Below are 17,311 nucleotides of genomic sequence, written 5' to 3'. Positions count from 1 at the left end.
GAGGCCGTTAGGAGGGCAGGAGCGCGCGGGCCCGGTAGGGCGATCGGCTGGGGGCCGTCCCCTCCCCCACCCCGCAGCCCCGCTAAAGGCCGAGCTCGGCGTCCCGGGGTGGGGGGGACTGTCCACCCCAGAGGAGGGAGACGACCTCCCCACCCCCCCAGCGCGAGCCCCCAAGACCCGCTACAGTTTTCATCCGCCGTCTGCAGGGCGGGGGGATAGCCCCAACCAAACGAGCTTCACCGCCGCCTGCGCAGGCTCGATCAACGTCTGGGGGGGGGTGGGGGCCCCTCCGAGTACCTGGTCCCACCGGCCTTGGGTTGGTTGCCGTCGCCACGTGCTATCGCCGGACGCTGGCGCCTCTTAAAAGTGTGTGAGTGTGTAACCCCGGGGTTGCCCTGCGCCCTAGCCCTGACCGGTATCTTTTTCTTTTTTTTTTCTTTGCGATACACACAGTCCCGTTAGGTGTCTTTGAGCTGAGCATAGCCTCCGCGGCCTGCAGACCCCCACCCCACCCCCCAGCCCCCACCCGGAGCGCGCAGACGCTGGGGTGGGTGCGCGCCTGGGAGGGCCGAGCCGACGGGCCGGTAGCCGTGAGTGTCGTTACTCTGATTGGCGCCAGGTCCGTCAAACGCTCGCTCGAGGGAGGTGTTTGTTCCACCTGGACAGTTGCTTAGGTATGATTCCCATCAGGGGCCGCGCCGCGTCGGGGCGGGGGGAGGCTGACTCACGCAGTCATCGGATCTCTCTTGCTGGCAGCCCAGCGAGGGCATATTTATAAACTATGCAGGCTGCTGCGCTTCCGGCGCGGCGCGAGCGACCTGGGAGGCGTCCTGTCACAGCAGGTCTGGGAGCACCGGTTGGGAGCTAACGGTTGTCTTCGTGGTGAGTTCATCAGGCTATCTTCTTGAAGTGTGAGTTAAGGTAGCTGTCACTGTGCTCACCTCCAGCTCAGCACCGTCTCCTCCCCTCCCCCCTCAGGGCAAGTCACTTTTCTTTACCTAGGTGATTCGGACTGAAGTTCGTTGAGGAAGCTACCCCGGTACAGTGATTCTGTACGCCGGTTGCCTGGTTGGGGAGAGTTGGAATGATACAGATCCAGACCCAAGTATCTCAGGTCCTCTTCCTGGTCACTTATCTGTTCCTTTGTACCTGGACCACCCTGTTTCTGGCTGTCACTTAAAATCTTCGGAAGGCGCTAACTCAGCCTACCAGTCGCTTCCGCCCACTCAGGTCTACGAAGGCCACCGGCATGGGAGGCTTCTCTGTAACTTGCCCCCGCCCAGCCGCACCTGTGTGTTTGGGGCATACGTTTATAGCCCGGTCTGTGGCTAACAGTGCATGTGATAACTTACATGGTGGAATGTGTTAGGGTCTACCCAAATCCGGGTGCCCTGGGCCACCATCACCCTCGGATTTGCCTCAGAAGATCCATTACTGTGTTTGGGACTGAGAGCCCTGGTTTTCCTGTGGCCTTTAGGATCTAGGGGACTGGGGGGAGCTAACTCGCTGACCCCCGCCTCCTTCATCCCCTTGATTTTCAGTGCTCTGTAGTTTCATTGTGCTTCATAGTTTCTGAAACATTTAAATGCTCTCATTTAATAACCAAATTAGTCATCTATGTTCTATTTTTCTTAAAGTCAAGATAACATGAACATCACATCCAAATGCGGCAGAGCTAGGAGGCCTAAATCTGTCACTCGAGAGGGTCACACAGGTTATGAAGCAGAGCTTGACCTTAGACATCAGAGACACCAACGTCCAGATTTTGCCAAGGTGTCCTCCAAAATGTCCTACTGTGTCCTAAGAGCTGCTGACCCTGAAGCTGCTGGTTTCCTTTTGGTCTCTCTCTTAGATGAGGGTAAGTTGCATCTAGTGTTTTTTAGTTTATTTATTTATTTTTTTTAATTTTGTGCCCACGGGGAGGGAGGTATTTGCACGTGAGTGAGTGCAGGTTCTCCTTGGAGGTCGGAAGAGGGCTTTGCCCCACCCTCGCCACCAGGCCTTACTGAACTTCTCTGGACGAGCAGGGGAGTGGCTCAACCAACCAGCATCTCTCCACCTCCATCCTTTAAAGGTCAAATTTCTGTGTTCAAAGAAACGCAGCTCATGTGTGCATATATTTGTCATTTTCATTTCTTCTTGCCAACTCATAATCATAGCCACATTTTATTTTATTTTATTTTTTATTTGTTGTGTGTGAGGGGGAATGTAATATGGATCCGTGGACATGCAGGCCGCATCATGTAGAGAACAGGAGCTGGTTCTCTCTCACCATGTTGGGTAGGGTCTGAGGATTGAACTCTGGTCCTCAGGCTTGCACAGCAAGTGCTTGAACCTACTGAGCCATTTTGCTGGCTCTTTCTGCCAGATTTTCTATGGCATCTTTAGGGGGTGGGGAATAAACAAGGGTTTCCATATCCCTGGCTGGCCTAGAACTCGCTCTGTAGGTCATAGATGAAACCCAGGCAGGGCCTGTGTAGGCAAACACTCCACCACCACTGAGCTGTACCTGAGCCCTTAAAAGCTAGTAAACGTTCATTTGGCAAAAAGCAGTGAACAAGTATTTATAATTGCAAGAGGAAAAATGTTCTGACTTTTCTTTAAACATTGTTTGAGATAAGTACATATTTTTATGCAATAAAGGTCAAACACCTCAAGAGTTGTTAACTTCCTTTAATCCCATCAAAAGGTTAATCCATTCACATGTTTCTATTTATCATATTATTGCTACCCAAACCTGAAGAGGAACCACTTACAATAGCACACATTGATATAATATCTAGAAATAAAAGTAACAAACATTTCCAGGGTTTACAAAGAAAACATTAAGGCCCTACTGAGGAGCATGAAGGGAGACCAGAAAATAGAGAGGAAACAGAGAGGCAATTTTCCTTAGTGAAGTTACAACAGCAAAGGATACGTGAAGTTTGCTCTCCCAGCATCACTTTTAAATTCAGAGCAAATTCTGTGAAATAGTAACAGTTTTCTGTTTTGTATTTTAATAGGCAAACAGTGCTACAGTGCATGTAAATTCTAGAAAAGGAGAGTTTCATTAAAAATAAAGCTGGAAGGCTAGGCACGGTGATGAAAGCCTTTATCCCAACATTTGGAGTCAGGGGCTGGTGAACCTCTATGATTTCAAGGTGAGCCTAGTTTACTTAGGGAGATCAAAGACAGCCAGAGCTATGTAATAGAGAGCCTATCTCAAAAACAAACAAGCAAATAATTCAGGAAATACTCGCTCAGCTTCTTAGGAAGAGGCAGGAGAATGGGTTGAGCTGAATTTGAAGCCACTCCTGGACAATGTAGTGAGAAAATATGAAAATTAATATAAAAATAGTATGAAAGTTAAGTATGCTAGCCAGGCATAGTGGCTCATGCCTGAATCCCAGCAGAGGCAGGCGGATCTCTCTAAATTTGAGGCCAGTCTGGTCTACAGAGTTCCGGGACAGCCGAAGCTATACAGAAATCCTGGAATGGAAAGGAGGGAAAGAAAAGACAAGGCTTGGTGGTGCACGCCTTAAATCCCAGAACTTGAGAGGGAGAGGCAGGTGGAGATCTGTGGGTTCAAGGACAGCTTGGTCTGCATAGTAAATTCCAGGACAACCAGGAAGGTATTTTAAAACGCATAGAAGTGTATTGTACTGGTGCTGCAAAGAATGTGGCCCCGTTCTAGAAGGAGGCATAAAGAACTATGTAATGTTGGAACTACAAATTAGAACACAAAACACAGAAATGATAGAGATCTGAGTATGTATTATGTCTTTAGTGTGGTGTGGCTGTAGGATATGGGAGGGACATGTGAAAGAGGACAACCAGGTGGAGTTGGTCCTCCCCTTCCACCTTCCCCTGGCTTCCTGAGCTTGAACTTAGGTCACCAGTGAACCAGCAAACACTTTACCTGTTACTGATCCTCTCACCAGCACAAAATACACACGTTCACATGCATTTCACTCAGTTATATGGAATAGAAGGAAAATCCAGAATGTGTGTTTGTTTTTATTAATGCACAGCCAGGCATGTGGGGCATCCCATAATTCCAGCACTCAAAGAAGTGGACGCCCTTGAGGTCAGAAAACATGGACTGCATAGGGAGACTTTGTTTGAAAAGCATGTTGTTTGTCCATTTTCTCACATGCACGGAAACCAGAGTAAGCAGTCAACAGCACTCAAGACACAGACTTAGTTCCAGAAGAGATGGCACAGCTGTAAGAAAGAACCACCTGCTTCTGAGAAGTGGGACGGGCCGGAGAGATGGCAAGGTGGGTGAGAACACTTGCTGTTCTTCCAAAGAGGACTTAGGTTCAGTTCCTAGCACCCACTTCAGAAAGCGCAAAACCACCTACTGTGAATCCCTGGGACCTGACGTCCTCTTCTGGCCTCTTTGGGCATTCACAGGTGCATGTCTCTGTGTGTGTGTCCACAGGGGAAAAAAAAAAAAAGTAGTATTAAAGTTTAACAAATCTACAGGTTAGAAATTTACAAAAAAAAATGCAGATTACTAAAAAACATTGGGAAAGACATGATAACTTGCTTTTGCTGCTATGAGAGGGTAGAGGGTATCAGACTGATTCATCAATTAACAGTGGCGATACATTCAGAATCGTGTTATTGGGCAATTTCACTGTGCAGATATCATGCAGTGCCCTTATCCAAAATGGATGTGATATCACTGGGCCACTCTTCCTCTCCCCCCCCCCCCCCCCGCAAAGAACAGATCTCCCTATGTATCTCTGGCTAGCCTAGAACTCACTATAGAGGCCATGCTGGCCTGGAACTCACAGAACTATTCTGCCTCTGCCTTTCCAGGTGCTGGGATTAAAGACGTGTACAGCCACACCTGGCAAGGCCATGCAGTCTTAGGAAACCACCACCATCTGAGCGCTACAGCATTGACTATATGGCCCGTGGCTGTACACGCACACACTGTAAAAACAACACAAAGTCATTTTTCATAGAATTTTTTCTGAATGCCTGCGTAGCTTAGAATGACACTTGAGAATATTAAGGGCAGCTACTTCTGTAGGTGACAGGAGATTGAAGGCTGGAGTGGTGCCTGTCACGGTGTCGCGGTAATTAACTCTTTGAGTAATAATCTGACCCGCTATAGCTTAGACGCCACCCATCTCCATCAGGTGTGTGAGTCTGGTCCTCTCGTGGGTTAAGCTGAAGAGTCCCGAGTGAAGATCTGAAATGAGACTCTTGTGTTTTAAGACTTTCCGGTCAGATCCTGTATTCTAGAGCTAGTGGTGGTTAATCTCTAGCTGGTGTGAATGAGTAATGACAGCAGAAACTAATTACCCATCACCCCTTCCAGCAAACAAGAACAAGTGCTGTCATAGCCTGGGAATAGGTGACCAGATGTAAAAAAAAAAAAAATTAAACACATTTATCTCAATCTAGGTAGTCCTTAAAGCCCACGTGTTATGACGTGGAAACAGAGCTGGATCATTTTCACCAAAAATGAATTACTAGACGTGTGGGTGAGGTTAGGGTGCTCCTCGGAAGGCAGGAACTCAGCTGATGGAAGGCTTTCCAGTCCAGGGCTGCGTCTGTGGATGGAGTGAAACTCAGGGCGGCCCGCACAAGCCCAGGCAATCCCTTCGTATTTTCTTCAGACACGGGAATGCGTTCTCCCTTCCGGCCAGCCCACGTGAATAAATTTTATTTTCGTATTTATTTATTTATTTGCCGCAGTGTCAGGAGTTGAATCTAGGACTTCCCCGTGGGAGGCGAGTGCTGACCTCAGAGCTACGCCTCAGCCGTGGTCAGCTTTAAAGTCTGGCCTCTGTGCTGTCGTTTACTACGCTTGATGTATAAAGATCGGCACATTGCATTTTAGTTTTTCATTTTGACAGCCCTGTAGCACACCTAGAAAGGATGTAACATAGACCTGTACTAGTCCTGTGGAAACCCTTTCCTTTTTTTTAATAGTAGTTTTTATGTGTCTGGGCCTCGTGCTGCATGTGTTCTGTGTTTCCAGTGTGTGCCCGGTGCCTTGGAGGCCAGAGAGGACTTTGGGTCCTCCGGACTTCAGTTATAGCTGGCCCTCAGCTGCCAACCTGCGAGACAGCTGAGTAAGCGCAGGTGCAGCAGCTTCGCCTCTCCCAGAGTGGATTTTCTGCTCTTTAACTCCTTTATTTTTATGGGCATGTTTGACTTTTCCACTCTCTACCTCAGGCTCAGGGTGGTGTGGGAATTCAGCGGGTAACCCAGACACGCAGCACTCCTAGCAGTCCTCCTGCCTCAACCTGAAGAGTGCTGGCTTACAGGCAGGTATGGCCGCACCTGGTTCTCTGAGGAGGTAGGAACGGGACCCAGGGCTTTGTGTAAGTGCTCTACCCACTGAGCTACATGACCAGTCCATGAGCTAGTGACCCTTGAGCTGTCTTCTTTCCTGTACAACTTCACACTTTCTTCTTGCTTCTATTATTTGATATAAATCCCAGATATCATGTCACTTCTGGATCAGCAGTTAGGATTAAAAGTTCTCGCTTGCCTCATCAGCAGCGCTGCCAAAATGACTTATAAATAGGGCGGGATAGTCCACAATCACACACACCACTGTCTTTTTCTAGCTGTTTTCTGCTTCTAGACTTAAGCTTTTCTTCAGAGAACAATGGCATTTTGTCCTTAGTTGGTAATTTAATGCTTGTAGTTCTAGTAGCCCAATATTTAGGTCAATAATGAGATAAAATTCCTCCTTTGGACAGGCCTATTCTTAGATACTCATTTCCATTCTTTGTGCCGGCACGCTGTGGGCTCAGTTTGTTCTTGGTTGGTTGGTTAAAACACATTCACATCTCTACATTTTTTTTTCTTCTGGTGCTGGGAATTAGTCACTGTACCCAAATCCTCCACAGAAAGCAGTTTAAGGGAAGAAAGGTTTATTTTGTATCATAATTCAAGTGGGCATGTGTGCCCCCTCAAAGAGTTAAATGCTTTTAGAAAGACAAAAGCTTTCTTCCTTCCTCCCTTCCCTGCCTTCCTTCCCTTTTCTGTAACACACACATAGTGGGGGTGGCCCTTCAGGTTACGGAACAGCTTCCCGAGTCTCCCTCCACCTTGTTTCTGGCACAGAGTGAGTCTTTCCTGCTGCTTCCACACTGAGTCCACCAGGCTGGATAGTCTGCAAGCCTGACTCAGGAGTGCCGGGATTCTAGCTGCGCCCAATTCCCTGAGTTCTGGGGATCAAACTCAGGCTCCTGTCCCAAGTGCTTTTGCCCATCCAGCCATCTCCATGTCTCGAGAAGAGATTGTCACTAAGGGGGAAGAAGTGACACTGTGTTCATAAAAATACAAACAAGTTTTTCACTTGACGTTTTTAAAAAGTTTCTACAAATTCAGGCTTGACTGTGCCTTGTATGCGTGACAACTCCTGTGTGTGGAGTTCAATGCTGTACAGCTTCTACGGCCACTGAAAAGCATGTCACCTTAACAAGAAAATGAAACCACTTCAGGTCAAGCTTATGACAGACTGTACACTGTTATCTTTAATTATTTTTTTATTTTTTGAGACTGGGTCTCACTGTGTAGCCTGGCCAGCCAGGAACTCATTGTGTACACCAGGCTGGCCCAGAACCCACAGATCTCCCTCCACCTGTCTCTGCCTCCGGAGTGCTAAGATTAAAGGTGTGCCCTGGTCTCCAGCTCATGATTTTTAACTTTAATATAATTCCAGCCTTACAGAAAAATTTAAGAACGGTACAAAGAAATCCCATATGCTCTTTTCCCACCGGGACTCCATCGTTCGTGATTTTCCACAGACACATACGCACACACACAGAAGTACTCTTCTCCCTTTCCAGGATTTCTGTTGATTTGTATGTGCAGGTGCGGGCAGGCCTGAGAAGGACAAAAGAGGGCATGGGCCCCACCAGAGCTGGGATTCCCGTTGCCAGCCACCAGTGTGTGTGCTGGGAACTGAGGGGGAGCCCTTTGGGCTAATCCACACTGGGCTTTCAGAACCTTGGCTGGCTGTTCCACAGCTAAGTCCGATGTCTTCTCCTGCCCAGATTACGGCCCTGCGTTTTTGACAGACATGGTCTGAAGGGACCTCCTGCCCTTGTCAGCATAGGTGTCAAGGAACACGTGATTTCAGTATTGGCTTCTCTTATTAACCTCGATCTCATGGTTGAGATGAATGTTACCCAAAGCTAGCCACGATGGGTATTATTTTTACCTTTGTGGTTGATGAATCTGTCAAATGTACCAAAATAGGTGGATGTCCTGCCCTTCAAGCCTCCACCCTGTGCCTCGGCCACACCCCGTCACACCTTCTCCATTTCTTCCGCTGCGGTGGTTCCCCTTCAGCTGCTTGTGTTGCTTTGTTTGCTTCCAGAAGCATGAGTGTCTGGGGTCCTGGTTCATTAGTGCATCAACCGCCCGTTAATACTGTTGTTAACGATTATGTTACCCAGAGGTACCCAGGAGTTCCTCAGATTGGCTTACTAGTTAGATCTGTTCCTTGACAATGTTATATCGTCAATGAATTCTGAGATTCTCACCCGCCTTCTCATCTCCCCTCTGACCCCCGTCAGTCCCTCTCCCTACAAGTCCCTTTTGTCTTGTTCATGTCTCTCTTCTTTAATATGTAAAAACTTGTATGTGTGTGGACATTTTCCTCACACATGTGCTCTGTGTGTGCCTGCTGCCTGCAGAGGCCAGAAGAGGGCATTGAGTCCCTGGGAACAGCCTTAGGATGGTTGTGAGCCCCGAGTGGGTGTTGGGAAGGGAACCTGGGTCTTCCTCAAGAGCAGCAAGCAAGCATATTGCAACCAGATTTATGACTATCTTAACCTCTTTATGACTATTATAACACTCTTAACCTCTGAGCCGTCCCTCCAGCCCCTCGTGCCTTTCTGTTTTGTTTTGTGACTCACTGAATCTAACCACAGTGGTTCATGTGATTGTGTGCGTGGAACCTCTCATTCTAGTGGTGGTAGATTCACCAGTGGGTTCAAAGTTGAAGACAGAGACACCCCTATTGGTATAATGTTCGTTTGGAGTGTAAGCACCTTTCCCTTGTTCATTAAAATGCTGATTTCTCTCCCCCACTATCTGGTTTCAGTCCGGACATTGCATTGTGATACTTATTCTAAGCATCACCTGTCTCAAGTTTATGTAAATATGCCACCATTTGTTCTCCAATTTGTCAATTAAAACAACCAGCCACAATGTTGAGCAATGGAGAGGATAGGGTGGACATCCTGGTTCAGAGTGGGAGGGGAGGAAGGAAGTAGGAGAAGAGGAAAAGTAGGAAGGAGAAGAGGAGCAGAAGCTGGGAGAGCAGAGGCTGGAGAAGAGGTCTTGGAACAAGGTGGAGAAATGAACTGGACCTAAGATATCACTAAAAGCAAGTATAATGGATGAATCTGAATGGTAGGAAACTATGTGGGCTTGGAGGCTTAGGATGGAGTAACTAAATCCTAGTCTCTGTGTGGTGATTTGGTTTTACAGCTGTTTAGGATTAACCACAGCTTTACTAAAAGATATATCAATAGTAAATATTAATGACAAACTACAACAAATGGCGCCCAACTAATCTAAGTATTCACACCCTTTAAATCATACTTTATCATAATTTGGTGGGGAGAATAAGCTCCAAGTGATACAACCCAAACTTAAAACCTAAAAACTCCCAGGTCAAGACTCTTAAACAGGCTCTGGAACAAAAGACAGCCTACCGTGGGCAGACCCTGAGACTTAATAAAACTGGCTGCAGCTACAGCCTCACAGGTCGGGTACTTGAGCATGGCTTATTCATACTATGGCTGCCTCAGCTCAGCTCAGCTCAGCTCAGCTCAGCAGCCATGGTGGGAAAGAAAGAAATTGGAGGCAGATAAACTTCTAGACAGAGTTTGGCCTAAAACTGCATCTAAAATAAAAAATGCCATGGCAGAGGGTGTTTTAATACCTTGTGGCTTTGTTTTGGTTGTCATAGTCATAGATCTGGTTGCAATATGTTTAATGGTGATGGTTCTTCTCCATACCTTCTCCAAGAAAGTTCAAGGAGAAAACGGGGGAAAGCTAAGCAATTGAATACTAAGTTACACATGATAGAAAGGGTACTCTTCATAATAAAAATTGGATTAATAATGGCTAAAATTCCAAGCTGTCTGGCTGCAAGATACTTATCAGCTCTTTCTGGTAAGGGTCTGCCAATTCACTGAAACATGAACTAAATTCCAAAAAAATAACCAACTGGGCTTTGCTTGCTACAGGGTAAATTGGCACGACTGACCCAAAACTTAAATTTTTCTTGTCTCTTTGCTTGATTTTCATCTAAAGGCTTTGAGTTACAACGATGTTAATTTGAACAAATTGGTGAAGGCATATGCCTTTATTCCCAACACAAAGTAAAAAGAACCAGGCAGATCTCGGAGTTCTGGATAAAGCTAACTTACATGATAAAAGCCAGGATGGCAACTCCTGCTGTTTAGTCACTTGCAGAGATAGTCTTAAGATTCAAAATGACAAAATTGTCTTTAAGGTTACCATATAAGTTGGATTCACATCAATTTTAGGTTTATATAAAGAGAGATGATGTCACACTGCTCTAAAAGCCAGCTTATCCTTTCGAACATGAGACATTTTCACCGGGACAAATGTTGGTCATGCCTGATACAAAAAAGACATAGGAGGCTTACAGATGGCAAAGTACATGCCAACCTAGTTAAGTCCTAAAAACTCAAAAATTATAATTCATATGTTTAAAAAACAAAACTGTCCATCCCATATCAAAAAGGGGGCAAACCAAAGATAGTCAAAAGCAATGTAAAAACCCAGGTATGAGATGCCTAGGATATACTTAAATGCTAAGGGTAAAAGAAAGTTCATATAAAGTTTGGCTACAAAGGCGTAATGCCCATTCTTAGAAGAAAAAAAAAAAAAAAAAAAAGGCAAGCCAAAAAATAGCCACAACCAATGTAAAACTCCGGGTACAAGATGCCTAGGGTATGCTTAAATGTTAAAGGTAAAAGAGAGATTAAATAAAGTTTAGCTATAAAGGCATTACTGCCCATTCTATATAAAAAAGGGGATAGGACAAATAGCTACAACATATATAAAAACCTAGGCCTAAACCTCTAAACAGGTACTAGATGCCTAGGGTATGCTTAAATTCTAAATTTAAAAAGGAATTTATATTACATTTACTTAAAACATGCCCTTTCTATTGCTCAAGGCAACCAGCTTGTCTTGATAAAGGGAGGCCTTCTCTTGGGAAATAGATAACAGCTTGGCCTAATATATCAGGCGGCCAAGAGCCCAAAAAAGTTATTTTGATCTATACAACCTTGTTTTGATCTCAACATAAGGACTGTATGTTCAATAAAAATGGTAACTTATATTGCTGATCCCTTTATATGGAAACAACTCTAAAACTAACTGAGAGATAAAAAAAAATATCTCTAGCCAGAACTCCAACATTACATGACCAAGAAATCCTTGGCTATAATATCCTCAAAATTTTTGTACCATTCTTTTAATTGGCATAGATAAAATTGGTTTACAGTTTAGTTTCATCCTGCACATCTCATACATTTATAATTTTAGAACTGAATAATGCTTGTGAGAAATTATGTTTGCAGAACAAAAAAAAACAGACACTGGTCAAGACGCTGGATCAAACCTGACAGAATCCTCCTTCCAGCATGCTGAGACACTGACACATCTGTTTCAGCATTCTGCTTGTTCCTGCCTCAACTGCTTCAGTTGCTGTTTCTCATCAAAGCCTGCTCCCAAGAGAGCTTTGAAGAAAGCTACTAATCTTAATTGGTCCAGCATTTTAGACTTTTATTAAGCCTGAAATTTCTCAACATTCAAAGACTGGACCACAAATGTTATTGCTTGCTTAATTAACCGATTTTTCCCAATTTTCTTTGGGCCTTCTAACGGGATTTCTGTGTGTCCAAAATGTCAGCTAGAAGAAATCCATGAGAACGACGTCCAATTTTCCTTAAAGGGGGTTGGGTGTGTTTTTGGTTTTCTATGGCTACGAATTTTTATTGTCATTGGGAGATGTTTATAAATTATCAATGGTCTTATTCAAAGTGAAACAAGGTTATTCTCAGGGATTTCTCTCTTTTCCTTTTTCTTTTATCTATCTATCTTTCTTAGATAAGGAGAAAAGGGGTTAAAAAGAAAGAAAGGCGTATACAGGGATATTTTATAAGAATTAGACAAAAGGTAGATTATTGAATCTACTCAACTTAGGGTTTTATTTGTTATTCTCAAATAAGGTTATTTTTAACTCTGGTATAAGATTTTGCATATTGATGCAAAAATAAGTCTATTTTTGATACATTGGTATAAGCTTTGGTATATTGATACCAATTCAAGGTTACTTCCAATACTTTTAAACTGCTATTAAAAACTGGTTAGGTTATTAGGTAATGCAAATTAATTGCTAGTTAATCAACTCATAGTCATGTCAGACACTAGTCTAATTTATCACAGGAGTATACATCCTAGGTTTAACAGATAGATATGATTTTGTAGACAGATCAATTACATAAAGATAGGTAGCCTTCAAAAACTTCAGAGACCTACAGAATGTGGCATTTAAAAATGTCTTTATTATTTTAAAGATTCTTTGACAATGAGACAGGTCATCTCCTGGCAGCAACCCGCCTACCTCAAAGATGATGATGAGCATCGAAGACCCTCCATATGGAAATGGCTTCAAATGTGGCAAATGAGCCACTCGGGTAAAGAGAATACCCTCGCTTCACAACAGACAGAATTCTGCCAAAAATGGGCAAGCTTAAATGCAGGACAAGTCGACTGCTGAACTCTGCCAAGACAGGGTAAGCAAGTCCTAACTAGTTCCTGCTTCACATATATGTCTGTCAAATATACTGAGCCAGAAGGCTGAAGATGATGCTCCAATGTTATAGAGAGTTATGGGTGACTGTTCAGGCAGCAAACTGTCTCTGTCAATTTTTTAATTTTTGGAAGCTGCTAATATGCACTTCCTATTTAATTAATTTTATTCCTTCTCAAGTCTCTGATGGGGTTGAAGACCAAATAGTTATTGTGCCACAATTAAGCTTAAGTTGTTTAGAAGTTAAGAAATGCTTTCATGTAGGTAATACCAATAAGGATAAAAGTTAATTTAGATATAGAACTTTAAACTTGTTATATAGGATAATCAGATACTTTCTCCTAAGTTGCTAAATACACATGTAGGAATTACATGTACATACTGGACATTACACATGTAGATTTTACCTAACAGTTTTCATAATTATTATTGTATTGAAAGAAAAGGAGCCTTTTATTGGACTTAAAGGGGGAAATGTTGGTATAATGTTAATATTAAAACCCAAATACAACACACCCCCTTCGCTGGCAGCATGTAGTAGCCAATAGTTCCTCAGACTGCTTTCTTTATCCTTTCCTATCATTCTTAGAAGATTTTCTTATTGTCTGGTACAGTAATATGTTTCAGGTACATGTTGCAATTTCCCTGCTCCAGCCCAGAAACCCTAGAATTGGCCATTTACCCAGCAAGCACTGGCTCTTCTTAGTGGAAAAGAGAATTGTTTATAGATGCCATGTTGGACTCCAGGCTGGTGCATTGCTACTGGACCCTGAGTTTCTCAAAAGAAATAAACACACACATTTACACACACACTCTCTCTCTCCTCTCTCTCACACACACACATCCTTATGTTGAAAATCCATTAATTCAAGCAGGGTAGGATGGTAAGCAGCTATATATAAGTTATAGTTCCAGTACTTAAAAGACAGGCAGGGAGATTGGGAGTTTGAGGCCATTCTGGGCTACCTGGGTGAAAGCGTATGTGGTGAACACAATCTGAAAAAAAATGTGTGTGTGTGTGTACAGGGGGGAGGGGGCATATTTTGTTCTGTTGCTTCCAATTTCAATCAAACACTACAGTACTTAGTTGTATTTCCTGCTTCTAATGCTTGTGCCTTTCCTTTCAAACCGTGAGAAGCCTGCTTCCCATCACCTCAGGGTAACTAGCACTTGGTCCAGCAGGCAGGTCACTACAGAGAGCCATAAAAACTATGCTACAGACCTTGGCTGCTGCTCTGAGGTTGTTGACATTCCCACACAGAAAACAAGAGGTCTGCAATGCCCCATCTTACTGGGGTATAGCCAAAAGTCAGTTCCACCAGGTGACTGTTTCAAATGTAGCCAAAGGGGACACTGAGCCTGCAGCTCCTCAACAAGCCATGGCTGCCTGCTGGCAGACTGGCCTCTGGAAGTCAAAATGCTTCTGTGTATGCCTGTCCTCTATGCCCAGCCATGGAGGCTCAACCAACACAAGAGCCATAGACACTTCCAGCCTTCCAGCTCCTAGGCCTGGTGGAGGACAAATGGCTCCTAAATCCAGCAACCTCCACCACCCTTGTCCAGCCCAGGGAAACATTTCAGGTCTGTGTGGGCCTCACACTCTGGCCCCACAGACATACTGCCAACTCCTGTGTTGGGAGACTTCAGAGGCCTTCTCAGTTCTCTTCATATGCAGGAGACCAGGCCATAAGCCTTCTAAAGCTGTTACTGTCAGGCCTAGACACAATATGCCTTGTTGCCAGACTCAAGAAACAGGCCTGAATGAAACCTTTTACCATCCTGTTAGCTAAAGGACAATATAATGTTCATAGCAATCTCACCTATGTTTCATGGTAAATAACTAGATACAAAGGCCTCAAAAAAAAAAATGTAGTTTGAGAGTCTAAGAAAGTGTTTTAAGGTTGGCAAATGCAAGTTTTAAAGGTTGCAAGGTCTAAGGTGATTTAAGGTATCCTAAATAAGTAAAAATGCTTAATATTTCCTCCTGTTGCTATGCTACTGTTATATTGACTGTCCAGAGTTTTGACCAAAAACATTCCACTCTACCACCCACTAGCACGGTTCCATGCTCAAGATTTTGAATCTCCATAATGTGTGGTCATACTAAAGGTTAAGATCAAGCGAGCTTTTGTCCCTTCTGCTTCATGAAAGGCCTCTGCCTTTTCAGAGCTCACCTTAAAGAATGCTTATGCTGTTAACACAAATGTGTTTTTCTGCTATCTTTTTCTACAATGTATATTTCAGTGCAGATTACAATTGTGATGCTACAATTGTGATGGCTAGAATTTCACCTCCTTTGTAAAACTTCAAAGTAACTCTTGTAAGCTGCAGGAAATCCACCCGAGTCCACCTCTCAGGTCAACGGGTTCCAGATAAGCGCTGCACTTATTGCCTATCTCAGAGGTGGGATTCCTCCCCCTTCCCTGGTTTTGGGACTTCCCTTTCCTGGCTACTTGATTGCTACATGCCTACACCCAACACCAGCTCATTGGTGAGTTGTCCCTTCTGGTTGGTATCAGTTCCTGGCTACCAACTGCTACATTCGTACACCCAACACCAGCTATTTGGTGACTCTTCACTTCTGGTTGGCACAAACGCTTCCTACTGCTCTCGCCAACATACATTCAAACCCTTCATCTAGGACCTCCTCCCTTGGGTAAGATTTTTCCCTCTAGCTGCACAGTTTCTCTCCCTCCCCGTCTTCGCTACAAAAATCTTGTCTACAAAAATCCTAGCGCTAGGTAAACCATGTCTGCTACAGGCAGTTGTGCCCTTGGTCTCTGGCCAACGCTGACGAGCTGCTGGAACAGACTGTACCAATCTACTGAGTCAAACCTTCCTCTTGAGATGCCTTGACAGGTCACGGACTCCTCCCTGCCCAATGGGAATAGTCCATTTGTCCATTCCTCCAGACTCCTCTGGGATGTCTTCTGGAGAGTTTCAATTTTTTATATCTAGCACCTGCTTTCAGCACCTCTAATCTTATTATACAGCTCTGTAACCAATTTCCTTAGATGACAGAGCCAAAGCAAAGCCTTTTTAATTACTTCCAGTGATTGGGTAAATGGAGGTTCCCATGTTCAAGTCTCTTTGATCCAAACCTTCCACCCAAAAGGTTTACTCTCCCAAAAGTTTTAAATGTACACCTAAAGAAATTTTCTCTATAACCTACTTAACTTTGTCTTCTGCCTATAGATATGTTCCAGTATCCTGCCAGACCCAGGTGTTTCCTTTAGCCACACCGCCAAAGCAGCTGCCACAGGTGTTCCAGTCTGACCTCACAGACCTCAGTCAAGCTGGACCTGCACTTTCCCTCCCAGGCATGGATGTTCTCATAGGCCCTGGACAGCATCAAAACAGCCTGTTCTTCCTGGACTTGGCCAACATTTCAGCCTTTTGACCTCCCCACAGCGCCCCAGCATCAGCAGGAAGTAGCCAGAAGAGAATCTACGCCCGTTATTCACCTTTAAACAAAAGGCTGGAATGGTGTGCTCCAGGACCAGGTTCCCCCAGCATGCCTCAGTCCCTACCTGCTGCCTTGTGTGGCTGGCAACTCTTTACTGGGAACTCTCTACCCTGAACTTTCCAGGGCAGGGAATTCCCCTCCTCCGCTTGACCATGTAATCTGGACATTTTGTTGCTACTGGTTTTTTTTCTCTCTCTTACCCGCTTGCATGGCAACCAAGAGATGATTCCTAAAGAACCTAAATTTATATACTTTAACTTATGTGAGAAGCAGCCCAAGCTCCTCATTCTTTAATTATAGAAAAAGGGAGGAATGTTAGTATTTAGGCAGCCTGCTTCTGGGTTGCCTAGCAACCTACGATGTCATCATGTGTTGCCTGCCAGGTGTGCCTACCTGGCAGGCATGGTTAAGTTTCTCCTTAAAAGGACCAACTCACCACTTTGTCGCTCTCTTGCCCTCTCCCCTTCCATGTTTCACTCTCTCCTCTCTCTCTCTCTTCAAGGCCATCTAATAAACCTCTCATATAAAATTTATTGTGTCCATCATTTCATTGGTCCTAACACTTTTGAATTATATTTAAGCTTTTTAAAATTTGTATTCTATATTGTGTCTCTCCCCCACTCTTCTGACTCTACAATTTTTTTCTTGCATTTGTACATGTAGCACAACTCTGAAGTCTGCACTAAGTGAGAAGTTCACTCAGACACCAGTCAAACCCACAGATTGCACCCACCCTATCTGCAGTCACTGCTAGAGGAGAATTATGAATTCAGGGTCTTACTCAGCTACACGGAGGGTTGGAGGCCCCACCTGGGATATATGAGATCTTGTCTTCAAAAAAACAAAGCAAACTAGGATCAGATGGAAGGGGAGAAGAATTTCCCCTATCAGTGGACTTGGAGAGGGGCAGGGCGAAGGGAAGGGAGGGAGGTTGGGATTGGGAGGGAATGAGGGGGAGGGCTACAGCTGGGATAAAGTAAATAACCTGTGATTAATATAAAAAAAATCAAAACAAAAAG

At 44.5% G+C, this 17,311-nt stretch overlaps 1 long non-coding RNA gene across 3 annotated transcripts; it reads left to right on the top strand.

The window, feature by feature from the left end:
• Positions 1-97: 97 nt before the first annotated feature.
• On the top strand, positions 98-16,825 carry LOC132648046 (uncharacterized). Of its 3 annotated transcripts, none has more exons than XR_009586406.1 (3): positions 98-674; positions 788-1,858; positions 16,022-16,825. It is a non-coding gene; the product is annotated as an uncharacterized LOC132648046 (long non-coding RNA). The 3 variants fall into 3 exon arrangements; XR_009586407.1 differs by adding an exon at positions 1,965-12,809 and having other exon boundaries at positions 98-1,858; XR_009586405.1 differs by having other exon boundaries at positions 98-1,858.
• Positions 16,826-17,311: the final 486 nt, after the last annotated feature.

This window comes from Meriones unguiculatus, chromosome 15 (genome assembly GCF_030254825.1).
Source record: "Meriones unguiculatus strain TT.TT164.6M chromosome 15, Bangor_MerUng_6.1, whole genome shotgun sequence".
Classification (NCBI taxonomy): Eukaryota; Metazoa; Chordata; class Mammalia; order Rodentia; family Muridae; genus Meriones; species Meriones unguiculatus.
This window is presented reverse-complemented; position numbering and strand designations above follow the sequence as displayed.